General features: G+C 28.4%; 1 protein-coding gene across 18 annotated transcripts in view; it reads right to left on the reverse strand.

Moving 5' to 3' along the window:
- Positions 1 to 13,419, reverse strand: part of LOC131694238 (potassium channel subfamily T member 2) — a 510,796-nt gene that overhangs the window by 254,907 nt on the left and 242,470 nt on the right. The window lies entirely within an intron of this gene.

Here is a 13,419-nt window from a genome sequence, read left to right on the forward strand (position 1 = left end):
GTTTTTCGTTTTTCGTTTTTCGTTTTTCGTTTTTCGTTTTTCGTTTTTCGTTTTTCGTTTTTCGTTTTTCGTTTTTCGTTTTTCGTTTTTCGTTTTTCGTTTTTCGTTTTTCGTTTTTCGTTTTTCGTTTTTCGTTTTTCGTTTTTCGTTTTTCGTTTTTCGTTTTTCGTTTTTCGTTTTTCGTTTTTCGTTTTTCGTTTTTCGTTTTTCGTTTTTCGTTTTTCGTTTTTCGTTTTTCGTTTTTCGTTTTTCGTTTTTCGTTTTTCGTTTTTCGTTTTTCGTTTTTCGTTTTTCGTTTTTCGTTTTTCGTTTTTCGTTTTTCGTTTTTCGTTTTTCGTTTTTCGTTTTTCGTTTTTCGTTTTTCGTTTTTCGTTTTTCGTTTTTCGTTTTTCGTTTTTCGTTTTTCGTTTTTCGTTTTTCGTTTTTCGTTTTTCGTTTTTCGTTTTTCGTTTTTCGTTTTTCGTTTTTCGTTTTTCGTTTTTCGTTTTTCGTTTTTCGTTTTTCGTTTTTCGTTTTTCGTTTTTCGTTTTTCGTTTTTCGTTTTTCGTTTTTCGTTTTTCGTTTTTCGTTTTTCGTTTTTCGTTTTTCGTTTTTCGTTTTTCGTTTTTCGTTTTTCGTTTTTCGTTTTTCGTTTTTCGTTTTTCGTTTTTCGTTTTTCGTTTTTCGTTTTTCGTTTTTCGTTTTTCGTTTTTCGTTTTTCGTTTTTCGTTTTTCGTTTTTCGTTTTTCGTTTTTCGTTTTTCGTTTTTCGTTTTTCGTTTTTCGTTTTTCGTTTTTCGTTTTTCGTTTTTCGTTTTTCGTTTTTCGTTTTTCGTTTTTCGTTTTTCGTTTTTCGTTTTTCGTTTTTCGTTTTTCGTTTTTCGTTTTTCGTTTTTCGTTTTTCGTTTTTCGTTTTTCGTTTTTCGTTTTTCGTTTTTCGTTTTTCGTTTTTCGTTTTTCGTTTTTCGTTTTTCGTTTTTCGTTTTTCGTTTTTCGTTTTTCGTTTTTCGTTTTTCGTTTTTCGTTTTTCGTTTTTCGTTTTTCGTTTTTCGTTTTTCGTTTTTCGTTTTTCGTTTTTCGTTTTTCGTTTTTCGTTTTTCGTTTTTCGTTTTTCGTTTTTCGTTTTTCGTTTTTCGTTTTTCGTTTTTCGTTTTTCGTTTTTCGTTTTTCGTTTTTCGTTTTTCGTTTTTCGTTTTTCGTTTTTCGTTTTTCGTTTTTCGTTTTTCGTTTTTCGTTTTTCGTTTTTCGTTTTTCGTTTTTCGTTTTTCGTTTTTCGTTTTTCGTTTTTCGTTTTTCGTTTTTCGTTTTTCGTTTTTCGTTTTTCGTTTTTCGTTTTTCGTTTTTCGTTTTTCGTTTTTCGTTTTTCGTTTTTCGTTTTTCGTTTTTCGTTTTTCGTTTTTCGTTTTTCGTTTTTCGTTTTTCGTTTTTCGTTTTTCGTTTTTCGTTTTTCGTTTTTCGTTTTTCGTTTTTCGTTTTTCGTTTTTCGTTTTTCGTTTTTCGTTTTTCGTTTTTCGTTTTTCGTTTTTCGTTTTTCGTTTTTCGTTTTTCGTTTTTCGTTTTTCGTTTTTCGTTTTTCGTTTTTCGTTTTTCGTTTTTCGTTTTTCGTTTTTCGTTTTTCGTTTTTCGTTTTTCGTTTTTCGTTTTTCGTTTTTCGTTTTTCGTTTTTCGTTTTTCGTTTTTCGTTTTTCGTTTTTCGTTTTTCGTTTTTCGTTTTTCGTTTTTCGTTTTTCGTTTTTCGTTTTTCGTTTTTCGTTTTTCGTTTTTCGTTTTTCGTTTTTCGTTTTTCGTTTTTCGTTTTTCGTTTTTCGTTTTTCGTTTTTCGTTTTTCGTTTTTCGTTTTTCGTTTTTCGTTTTTCGTTTTTCGTTTTTCGTTTTTCGTTTTTCGTTTTTCGTTTTTCGTTTTTCGTTTTTCGTTTTTCGTTTTTCGTTTTTCGTTTTTCGTTTTTCGTTTTTCGTTTTTCGTTTTTCGTTTTTCGTTTTTCGTTTTTCGTTTTTCGTTTTTCGTTTTTCGTTTTTCGTTTTTCGTTTTTCGTTTTTCGTTTTTCGTTTTTCGTTTTTCGTTTTTCGTTTTTCGTTTTTCGTTTTTCGTTTTTCGTTTTTCGTTTTTCGTTTTTCGTTTTTCGTTTTTCGTTTTTCGTTTTTCGTTTTTCGTTTTTCGTTTTTCGTTTTTCGTTTTTCGTTTTTCGTTTTTCGTTTTTCGTTTTTCGTTTTTCGTTTTTCGTTTTTCGTTTTTCGTTTTTCGTTTTTCGTTTTTCGTTTTTCGTTTTTCGTTTTTCGTTTTTCGTTTTTCGTTTTTCGTTTTTCGTTTTTCGTTTTTCGTTTTTCGTTTTTCGTTTTTCGTTTTTCGTTTTTCGTTTTTCGTTTTTCGTTTTTCGTTTTTCGTTTTTCGTTTTTCGTTTTTCGTTTTTCGTTTTTCGTTTTTCGTTTTTCGTTTTTCGTTTTTCGTTTTTCGTTTTTCGTTTTTCGTTTTTCGTTTTTCGTTTTTCGTTTTTCGTTTTTCGTTTTTCGTTTTTCGTTTTTCGTTTTTCGTTTTTCGTTTTTCGTTTTTCGTTTTTCGTTTTTCGTTTTTCGTTTTTCGTTTTTCGTTTTTCGTTTTTCGTTTTTCGTTTTTCGTTTTTCGTTTTTCGTTTTTCGTTTTTCGTTTTTCGTTTTTCGTTTTTCGTTTTTCGTTTTTCGTTTTTCGTTTTTCGTTTTTCGTTTTTCGTTTTTCGTTTTTCGTTTTTCGTTTTTCGTTTTTCGTTTTTCGTTTTTCGTTTTTCGTTTTTCGTTTTTCGTTTTTCGTTTTTCGTTTTTCGTTTTTCGTTTTTCGTTTTTCGTTTTTCGTTTTTCGTTTTTCGTTTTTCGTTTTTCGTTTTTCGTTTTTCGTTTTTCGTTTTTCGTTTTTCGTTTTTCGTTTTTCGTTTTTCGTTTTTCGTTTTTCGTTTTTCGTTTTTCGTTTTTCGTTTTTCGTTTTTCGTTTTTCGTTTTTCGTTTTTCGTTTTTCGTTTTTCGTTTTTCGTTTTTCGTTTTTCGTTTTTCGTTTTTCGTTTTTCGTTTTTCGTTTTTCGTTTTTCGTTTTTCGTTTTTCGTTTTTCGTTTTTCGTTTTTCGTTTTTCGTTTTTCGTTTTTCGTTTTTCGTTTTTCGTTTTTCGTTTTTCGTTTTTCGTTTTTCGTTTTTCGTTTTTCGTTTTTCGTTTTTCGTTTTTCGTTTTTCGTTTTTCGTTTTTCGTTTTTCGTTTTTCGTTTTTCGTTTTTCGTTTTTCGTTTTTCGTTTTTCGTTTTTCGTTTTTCGTTTTTCGTTTTTCGTTTTTCGTTTTTCGTTTTTCGTTTTTCGTTTTTCGTTTTTCGTTTTTCGTTTTTCGTTTTTCGTTTTTCGTTTTTCGTTTTTCGTTTTTCGTTTTTCGTTTTTCGTTTTTCGTTTTTCGTTTTTCGTTTTTCGTTTTTCGTTTTTCGTTTTTCGTTTTTCGTTTTTCGTTTTTCGTTTTTCGTTTTTCGTTTTTCGTTTTTCGTTTTTCGTTTTTCGTTTTTCGTTTTTCGTTTTTCGTTTTTCGTTTTTCGTTTTTCGTTTTTCGTTTTTCGTTTTTCGTTTTTCGTTTTTCGTTTTTCGTTTTTCGTTTTTCGTTTTTCGTTTTTCGTTTTTCGTTTTTCGTTTTTCGTTTTTCGTTTTTCGTTTTTCGTTTTTCGTTTTTCGTTTTTCGTTTTTCGTTTTTCGTTTTTCGTTTTTCGTTTTTCGTTTTTCGTTTTTCGTTTTTCGTTTTTCGTTTTTCGTTTTTCGTTTTTCGTTTTTCGTTTTTCGTTTTTCGTTTTTCGTTTTTCGTTTTTCGTTTTTCGTTTTTCGTTTTTCGTTTTTCGTTTTTCGTTTTTCGTTTTTCGTTTTTCGTTTTTCGTTTTTCGTTTTTCGTTTTTCGTTTTTCGTTTTTCGTTTTTCGTTTTTCGTTTTTCGTTTTTCGTTTTTCGTTTTTCGTTTTTCGTTTTTCGTTTTTCGTTTTTCGTTTTTCGTTTTTCGTTTTTCGTTTTTCGTTTTTCGTTTTTCGTTTTTCGTTTTTCGTTTTTCGTTTTTCGTTTTTCGTTTTTCGTTTTTCGTTTTTCGTTTTTCGTTTTTCGTTTTTCGTTTTTCGTTTTTCGTTTTTCGTTTTTCGTTTTTCGTTTTTCGTTTTTCGTTTTTCGTTTTTCGTTTTTCGTTTTTCGTTTTTCGTTTTTCGTTTTTCGTTTTTCGTTTTTCGTTTTTCGTTTTTCGTTTTTCGTTTTTCGTTTTTCGTTTTTCGTTTTTCGTTTTTCGTTTTTCGTTTTTCGTTTTTCGTTTTTCGTTTTTCGTTTTTCGTTTTTCGTTTTTCGTTTTTCGTTTTTCGTTTTTCGTTTTTCGTTTTTCGTTTTTCGTTTTTCGTTTTTCGTTTTTCGTTTTTCGTTTTTCGTTTTTCGTTTTTCGTTTTTCGTTTTTCGTTTTTCGTTTTTCGTTTTTCGTTTTTCGTTTTTCGTTTTTCGTTTTTCGTTTTTCGTTTTTCGTTTTTCGTTTTTCGTTTTTCGTTTTTCGTTTTTCGTTTTTCGTTTTTCGTTTTTCGTTTTTCGTTTTTCGTTTTTCGTTTTTCGTTTTTCGTTTTTCGTTTTTCGTTTTTCGTTTTTCGTTTTTCGTTTTTCGTTTTTCGTTTTTCGTTTTTCGTTTTTCGTTTTTCGTTTTTCGTTTTTCGTTTTTCGTTTTTCGTTTTTCGTTTTTCGTTTTTCGTTTTTCGTTTTTCGTTTTTCGTTTTTCGTTTTTCGTTTTTCGTTTTTCGTTTTTCGTTTTTCGTTTTTCGTTTTTCGTTTTTCGTTTTTCGTTTTTCGTTTTTCGTTTTTCGTTTTTCGTTTTTCGTTTTTCGTTTTTCGTTTTTCGTTTTTCGTTTTTCGTTTTTCGTTTTTCGTTTTTCGTTTTTCGTTTTTCGTTTTTCGTTTTTCGTTTTTCGTTTTTCGTTTTTCGTTTTTCGTTTTTCGTTTTTCGTTTTTCGTTTTTCGTTTTTCGTTTTTCGTTTTTCGTTTTTCGTTTTTCGTTTTTCGTTTTTCGTTTTTCGTTTTTCGTTTTTCGTTTTTCGTTTTTCGTTTTTCGTTTTTCGTTTTTCGTTTTTCGTTTTTCGTTTTTCGTTTTTCGTTTTTCGTTTTTCGTTTTTCGTTTTTCGTTTTTCGTTTTTCGTTTTTCGTTTTTCGTTTTTCGTTTTTCGTTTTTCGTTTTTCGTTTTTCGTTTTTCGTTTTTCGTTTTTCGTTTTTCGTTTTTCGTTTTTCGTTTTTCGTTTTTCGTTTTTCGTTTTTCGTTTTTCGTTTTTCGTTTTTCGTTTTTCGTTTTTCGTTTTTCGTTTTTCGTTTTTCGTTTTTCGTTTTTCGTTTTTCGTTTTTCGTTTTTCGTTTTTCGTTTTTCGTTTTTCGTTTTTCGTTTTTCGTTTTTCGTTTTTCGTTTTTCGTTTTTCGTTTTTCGTTTTTCGTTTTTCGTTTTTCGTTTTTCGTTTTTCGTTTTTCGTTTTTCGTTTTTCGTTTTTCGTTTTTCGTTTTTCGTTTTTCGTTTTTCGTTTTTCGTTTTTCGTTTTTCGTTTTTCGTTTTTCGTTTTTCGTTTTTCGTTTTTCGTTTTTCGTTTTTCGTTTTTCGTTTTTCGTTTTTCGTTTTTCGTTTTTCGTTTTTCGTTTTTCGTTTTTCGTTTTTCGTTTTTCGTTTTTCGTTTTTCGTTTTTCGTTTTTCGTTTTTCGTTTTTCGTTTTTCGTTTTTCGTTTTTCGTTTTTCGTTTTTCGTTTTTCGTTTTTCGTTTTTCGTTTTTCGTTTTTCGTTTTTCGTTTTTCGTTTTTCGTTTTTCGTTTTTCGTTTTTCGTTTTTCGTTTTTCGTTTTTCGTTTTTCGTTTTTCGTTTTTCGTTTTTCGTTTTTCGTTTTTCGTTTTTCGTTTTTCGTTTTTCGTTTTTCGTTTTTCGTTTTTCGTTTTTCGTTTTTCGTTTTTCGTTTTTCGTTTTTCGTTTTTCGTTTTTCGTTTTTCGTTTTTCGTTTTTCGTTTTTCGTTTTTCGTTTTTCGTTTTTCGTTTTTCGTTTTTCGTTTTTCGTTTTTCGTTTTTCGTTTTTCGTTTTTCGTTTTTCGTTTTTCGTTTTTCGTTTTTCGTTTTTCGTTTTTCGTTTTTCGTTTTTCGTTTTTCGTTTTTCGTTTTTCGTTTTTCGTTTTTCGTTTTTCGTTTTTCGTTTTTCGTTTTTCGTTTTTCGTTTTTCGTTTTTCGTTTTTCGTTTTTCGTTTTTCGTTTTTCGTTTTTCGTTTTTCGTTTTTCGTTTTTCGTTTTTCGTTTTTCGTTTTTCGTTTTTCGTTTTTCGTTTTTCGTTTTTCGTTTTTCGTTTTTCGTTTTTCGTTTTTCGTTTTTCGTTTTTCGTTTTTCGTTTTTCGTTTTTCGTTTTTCGTTTTTCGTTTTTCGTTTTTCGTTTTTCGTTTTTCGTTTTTCGTTTTTCGTTTTTCGTTTTTCGTTTTTCGTTTTTCGTTTTTCGTTTTTCGTTTTTCGTTTTTCGTTTTTCGTTTTTCGTTTTTCGTTTTTCGTTTTTCGTTTTTCGTTTTTCGTTTTTCGTTTTTCGTTTTTCGTTTTTCGTTTTTCGTTTTTCGTTTTTCGTTTTTCGTTTTTCGTTTTTCGTTTTTCGTTTTTCGTTTTTCGTTTTTCGTTTTTCGTTTTTCGTTTTTCGTTTTTCGTTTTTCGTTTTTCGTTTTTCGTTTTTCGTTTTTCGTTTTTCGTTTTTCGTTTTTCGTTTTTCGTTTTTCGTTTTTCGTTTTTCGTTTTTCGTTTTTCGTTTTTCGTTTTTCGTTTTTCGTTTTTCGTTTTTCGTTTTTCGTTTTTCGTTTTTCGTTTTTCGTTTTTCGTTTTTCGTTTTTCGTTTTTCGTTTTTCGTTTTTCGTTTTTCGTTTTTCGTTTTTCGTTTTTCGTTTTTCGTTTTTCGTTTTTCGTTTTTCGTTTTTCGTTTTTCGTTTTTCGTTTTTCGTTTTTCGTTTTTCGTTTTTCGTTTTTCGTTTTTCGTTTTTCGTTTTTCGTTTTTCGTTTTTCGTTTTTCGTTTTTCGTTTTTCGTTTTTCGTTTTTCGTTTTTCGTTTTTCGTTTTTCGTTTTTCGTTTTTCGTTTTTCGTTTTTCGTTTTTCGTTTTTCGTTTTTCGTTTTTCGTTTTTCGTTTTTCGTTTTTCGTTTTTCGTTTTTCGTTTTTCGTTTTTCGTTTTTCGTTTTTCGTTTTTCGTTTTTCGTTTTTCGTTTTTCGTTTTTCGTTTTTCGTTTTTCGTTTTTCGTTTTTCGTTTTTCGTTTTTCGTTTTTCGTTTTTCGTTTTTCGTTTTTCGTTTTTCGTTTTTCGTTTTTCGTTTTTCGTTTTTCGTTTTTCGTTTTTCGTTTTTCGTTTTTCGTTTTTCGTTTTTCGTTTTTCGTTTTTCGTTTTTCGTTTTTCGTTTTTCGTTTTTCGTTTTTCGTTTTTCGTTTTTCGTTTTTCGTTTTTCGTTTTTCGTTTTTCGTTTTTCGTTTTTCGTTTTTCGTTTTTCGTTTTTCGTTTTTCGTTTTTCGTTTTTCGTTTTTCGTTTTTCGTTTTTCGTTTTTCGTTTTTCGTTTTTCGTTTTTCGTTTTTCGTTTTTCGTTTTTCGTTTTTCGTTTTTCGTTTTTCGTTTTTCGTTTTTCGTTTTTCGTTTTTCGTTTTTCGTTTTTCGTTTTTCGTTTTTCGTTTTTCGTTTTTCGTTTTTCGTTTTTCGTTTTTCGTTTTTCGTTTTTCGTTTTTCGTTTTTCGTTTTTCGTTTTTCGTTTTTCGTTTTTCGTTTTTCGTTTTTCGTTTTTCGTTTTTCGTTTTTCGTTTTTCGTTTTTCGTTTTTCGTTTTTCGTTTTTCGTTTTTCGTTTTTCGTTTTTCGTTTTTCGTTTTTCGTTTTTCGTTTTTCGTTTTTCGTTTTTCGTTTTTCGTTTTTCGTTTTTCGTTTTTCGTTTTTCGTTTTTCGTTTTTCGTTTTTCGTTTTTCGTTTTTCGTTTTTCGTTTTTCGTTTTTCGTTTTTCGTTTTTCGTTTTTCGTTTTTCGTTTTTCGTTTTTCGTTTTTCGTTTTTCGTTTTTCGTTTTTCGTTTTTCGTTTTTCGTTTTTCGTTTTTCGTTTTTCGTTTTTCGTTTTTCGTTTTTCGTTTTTCGTTTTTCGTTTTTCGTTTTTCGTTTTTCGTTTTTCGTTTTTCGTTTTTCGTTTTTCGTTTTTCGTTTTTCGTTTTTCGTTTTTCGTTTTTCGTTTTTCGTTTTTCGTTTTTCGTTTTTCGTTTTTCGTTTTTCGTTTTTCGTTTTTCGTTTTTCGTTTTTCGTTTTTCGTTTTTCGTTTTTCGTTTTTCGTTTTTCGTTTTTCGTTTTTCGTTTTTCGTTTTTCGTTTTTCGTTTTTCGTTTTTCGTTTTTCGTTTTTCGTTTTTCGTTTTTCGTTTTTCGTTTTTCGTTTTTCGTTTTTCGTTTTTCGTTTTTCGTTTTTCGTTTTTCGTTTTTCGTTTTTCGTTTTTCGTTTTTCGTTTTTCGTTTTTCGTTTTTCGTTTTTCGTTTTTCGTTTTTCGTTTTTCGTTTTTCGTTTTTCGTTTTTCGTTTTTCGTTTTTCGTTTTTCGTTTTTCGTTTTTCGTTTTTCGTTTTTCGTTTTTCGTTTTTCGTTTTTCGTTTTTCGTTTTTCGTTTTTCGTTTTTCGTTTTTCGTTTTTCGTTTTTCGTTTTTCGTTTTTCGTTTTTCGTTTTTCGTTTTTCGTTTTTCGTTTTTCGTTTTTCGTTTTTCGTTTTTCGTTTTTCGTTTTTCGTTTTTCGTTTTTCGTTTTTCGTTTTTCGTTTTTCGTTTTTCGTTTTTCGTTTTTCGTTTTTCGTTTTTCGTTTTTCGTTTTTCGTTTTTCGTTTTTCGTTTTTCGTTTTTCGTTTTTCGTTTTTCGTTTTTCGTTTTTCGTTTTTCGTTTTTCGTTTTTCGTTTTTCGTTTTTCGTTTTTCGTTTTTCGTTTTTCGTTTTTCGTTTTTCGTTTTTCGTTTTTCGTTTTTCGTTTTTCGTTTTTCGTTTTTCGTTTTTCGTTTTTCGTTTTTCGTTTTTCGTTTTTCGTTTTTCGTTTTTCGTTTTTCGTTTTTCGGTTATCGTTTTTCATTTTTTTTATTTCCTATTTCCTATTTCCTATTTCCTATTTCCTATTTCCTATTTCCTATTTCCTATTCCCTATTCCCTATTCCCTATTTCCTATTTCCTATTTCCTATTTCCTATTTCCTATTTCCTATTTCCTATTTCCTATTTCCCATTTTCCTATTTCCTATTTCCTATTTCCTATTTCCTATTTCCTATTTCCCATTTTCCTATTTCCTATTTCCCATTTTCCTATTTCCTATTTCCTATTTCCTATTTCCTATTTCCTATTTCCTATTTCCTATTTCCTATTTCCTATTTCCTATTTCCTATTTCCTATTTCCTATTTCCTATTTCCTATTTCCTATTTCCTATTTCCTATTTCCTATTTCCTATTTCCTATTTCCTATTTCCTATTTCCTATTTCCTATTTCCTATTTCCTATTTCCTATTTCCTATTTCCTATTTCCTATTTCCTATTTCCTATTTCCTATTTCCTATTTCCTATTTCCTATTTCCTATTTCCTATTTCCTATTTCCTATTTCCTATTTCCTATTTCCTATTTCCTATTTCCTATTTCCTATTTCCTATTTCCTATTTCCTATTTCCTATTTCCTATTTCCTATTTCCTATTTCCTATTTCCTATTTCCTATTTCCTATTTCCTATTTCCTATTTCCTATTTCCTATTTCCTATTTCCTATTTCCTATTTCCTATTTCCTATTTCCTATTTCCTATTTCCTATTTCCTATTTCCTATTTCCTATTTCCTATTTCCTATTTCCTATTTCCTATTTCCTATTTCCTATTTCCTATTTCCTATTTCCTATTTCCTATTTCCTATTTCCTATTTCCTATTTCCTATTTCCTATTTCCTATTTCCTATTTCCTATTTCCTATTTCCTATTTCCTATTTCCTATTTCCTATTTCCTATTTCCTATTTCCTATTTCCTATTTCCTATTTCCTATTTCCTATTTCCTTTATCCTATTTCCTATTTCCTATTTCCTATTTCCTATTTCCTATTTCCTATTTCCTATTTCCTATTTCCTATTTCCTATTTCCTATTTCCTATTTCCTATTTCCTATTTCCTATTTCCTATTTCCTATTTCCTATTTCCTATTTCCTATTTCCTATTTCCTATTTCCTATTTCCTATTTCCTATTTCCTATTTCCTATTTCCTATTTCCTATTTCCTATTTCCTATTTCCTATTTCCTATTTCCTATTTCCTATTTCCTATTTCCTATTTCCTATTTCCTATTTCCTATTTCCTATTTCCTATTTCCTATTTCCTATTTCCTATTTCCTATTTCCTATTTCCTATTTCCTATTTCCTATTTCCTATTTCCTATTTCCTATTTCCTATTTCCTATTTCCTATTTCCTATTTCCTATTTCCTATTTCCTATTTCCTATTTCCTATTTCCTATTTCCTATTTCCTATTTCCTATTTCCTATTTCCTATTTCCTATTTCCTATTTCCTATTTCCTATTTCCTATTTCCTATTTCCTATTTCCTATTTCCTATTTCCTATTTCCTATTTCCTATTTCCTATTTCCTATTTCCTATTTCCTATTTCCTATTTCCTATTTCCTATTTCCTATTTCCTATTTCCTATTTCCTATTTCCTATTTCCTATTTCCTATTTCCTATTTCCTATTTCCTATTTCCTATTTCCTATTTCCTATTTCCTATTTCCTATTTCCTATTTCCTATTTCCTATTTCCTATTTCCTATTTCCTATTTCCTATTTCCTATTTCCTATTTCCTATTTCCTATTTCCTATTTCCTATTTCCTATTTCCTATTTCCTATTTCCTATTTCCTATTTCCTATTTCCTATTTCCTATTTCCTATTTCCTATTTCCTATTTCCTATTTCCTATTTCCTATTTCCTATTTCCTATTTCCTATTTCCTATTTCCTATTTCCTATTTCCTATTTCCTATTTCCTATTTCCTATTTCCTATTTCCTATTTCCTATTTCCTATTTCCTATTTCCTATTTCCTATTTCCTATTTCCTATTTCCTATTTCCTATTTCCTATTTCCTATTTCCTATTTCCTATTTCCTATTTCCTATTTCCTATTTCCTATTTCCTATTTCCTATTTCCTATTTCCTATTTCCTATTTCCTATTTCCTATTTCCTATTTCCTATTTCCTATTTCCTATTTCCTAGTTCCTATTTCCTATTTCCTAGTTCCTATTTCCTAGTTCCTATTTCCTATTTCCTAGTTCCTATTTCCTATTTCCTATTTCCTACTTCCTATCTCCTATCTCCTATCTCCTATTTCTAATTTCTTTTTTCTTATTCCTTATTTCCTTTATTTGTTTCTTTTTGGTTTTTGGGTTCTTAGTCCTTTTTTTGGTTTTTTCGTTGTTCGTTTTTTTGTTCTTTTTTTGTTTTAGTTCTTTCTTTTTTTAGCTTTTTTATGTTTTAAGTTTGTTTCGTTTTTGGTGTTTTTGTTGCATTTTTTTTTGGATTTTCGTTTTTTTTTGCTTTTTTGTTGTTTTTTTTTTCATTTTTTGAATTATTTTTGTTGTTTTCGATTTTATGGTTTTTTTTCGCTTTTTGATTTTTTAATTTTTTGGTTTTTAGTTTTGTTTTGGTTGTTCGTCTTTTCGTTTTTTGGGTTCCTTGTTTTTTTTTGTTTTTCGTTTTCTTTTTTTTTTTTCGTGTTTTGATTTTTTTTTGTTCATTCGCTCGTTTTTTATTTCTTCGTTCTTTTTTTAATTTTTCGTTTATTCGTAGTTTTTTGTTAATTTTTTCGCCCTTAGATTTTTTTGTTTTTAGTTTTTTGCTTGTTTAATCGATTTTATGTTTTTTTTGCTTTTTCGATGCTTTGTTTTTTTTTCATATATTCGCTTTAGGATCTTTTTGTTTTTTCGTTTCTTGTTTTTTTTAGTTTTTCTTGTTTATACGTTTTACAGTTTCCCGTTTTTCGTTTTTTCCTTGTTTTTTTTTTCGTTTCTTGTTTGACTTTTGGATTTTTTTTTGTTTTTTTTTTCGTTTTTCCGATTTTGCGTTTCTTTGTTTTTACGATTTCTTGATTCTTGATTCTTGATTCTTGATTCTTGCTTCTTGCTTCTTGCTTCTTGCTTCTTGCTTCTTGATTCTTGATTCTTGATTCTTGATTCTTGATTCTTGATTCTTGATTCTTGATTCTTGATTCTTGATTCTTGATTCTTGATTCTTGATTCTTGATTCTTGATTCTTGATTCTTGATTCTTGATTCTTGATTCTTGATTCTTGATTCTTGATTCTTGATTCTTGATTCTTGATTCTTGATTCTTGATTCTTGATTCTTGATTCTTGATTCTTGATTCTTGATTCTTGATTCTTGATTCTTGATTCTTGATTCTTGATTCTTGATTCTTGATTCTTGATTCTTGATTCTTGATTCTTGATTCTTGATTCTTGATTCTTGATTCTTGATTCTTGATTCTTGATTCTTGATTCTTGATTCTTGATTCTTGATTCTTGATTCTTGATTCTTGATTCTTGATTCTTGATTCTTGATTCTTGATTCTTGATTCTTGATTCTTGATTCTTGATTCTTGATTCTTGATTCTTGATTCTTGATTCTTGATTCTTGATTCTTGATTCTTGATTCTTGATTCTTGATTCTTGATTCTTGATTCTTGATTCTTGATTCTTGATTCTTGATTCTTGATTCTTGATTCTTGATTCTTGATTCTTGATTCTTGATTCTTGATTCTTGATTCTTGATTCTTGATTCTTGATTCTTGATTCTTGATTCTTGATTCTTGATTCTTGATTCTTGATTCTTTTTTATTTTCATTTTCATTTTTTGCTTTACTTTTTTATTTCCTTTTTTTTAGCAAATGTAATTTTTTTTGCTTTTTGTCGTTGCTGCTTCTCAAACTCTTCCTCAATGTTTTTTATTTCTTTCCTTTTAAATTGCTTATTTTTCAGTTTCTTTTATTTATTTTTCCTATTGCAGCTTTCTTTTTTTTCTATTTTGTCAAACCTTTTTTGTTTTACGTTTTTCCTTTCCATATTTCTTGGTTAGTTTGATTTTTTATTTCCTTTTTATTCTCTTCAACCTACTTTTGTGATTTTATCTCTTTTTTTGTTATATTTATCTTCTGTTTTTCGTTTTCGTTCTTTTTCTTGTTAGTTTGGCTGTGTTCTGTTTTATATCTCAGTCTTGCTTTGTTTTTTACCTTATTTTTTTACTTATCTTTTTCTATTTTGCTTTCATGTTTTTCTTTTTCTAATTGAAGGAGTAAACATTTTGCATAGTGCCAGACGTATGTTTATCAAGTCAAAACATTAAAGTTTGTTTTCGCTTTCTTGTCTGCAACCCAGAGCTTCTATGCTTTCTTCCCGAGACACCACTAGGAATTATCTAGTTGCTTTGAATTTAGTGACCAATTTGGG

Source organism: Topomyia yanbarensis, chromosome 3 (genome assembly GCF_030247195.1).
Source record: "Topomyia yanbarensis strain Yona2022 chromosome 3, ASM3024719v1, whole genome shotgun sequence".
NCBI classification, from domain to species: domain Eukaryota; kingdom Metazoa; phylum Arthropoda; class Insecta; order Diptera; family Culicidae; genus Topomyia; species Topomyia yanbarensis.